Here is a 379-nt window from a genome sequence, read left to right as displayed (position 1 = left end):
TATGTGTGAAATATTCCAACATTTGACCCAACATCAAACTTACCAAAATATCTCCCGCTAGAGAGGTAATAACAGCAAAATAACCGTGAATATATGTATGAAATATTCCAACATTTGACCCAACATCAAACTTACTAAAATGTCTCCCGCTAGAGAGGTAATAACGCAAAATAACCGTGAATACTTGTGTGGATAATGATATGACGATTTTTGTAATCGATGTTATAAGTGTAATTAAACCAGATAATGTCAGGTTTAACCATTAAAATACATCCAGGAGGTTGTCAGACTTTTCCCCAGCAAGTTTATCAACACCCGTTTTTCCAGTGCCTTTTCATTCCTTTAGAAACTCAGTATGAGACAAACGACTTATCCATTT

Source organism: Limulus polyphemus, unplaced genomic scaffold (assembly GCF_000517525.1).
Source record: "Limulus polyphemus unplaced genomic scaffold, Limulus_polyphemus-2.1.2 Scaffold4414, whole genome shotgun sequence".
In the NCBI taxonomy this organism is placed as follows: domain Eukaryota; kingdom Metazoa; phylum Arthropoda; class Merostomata; order Xiphosura; family Limulidae; genus Limulus; species Limulus polyphemus.
The sequence above is the reverse complement of the archived record's forward strand: the minus strand, read 5'-3'. Positions refer to the sequence as shown.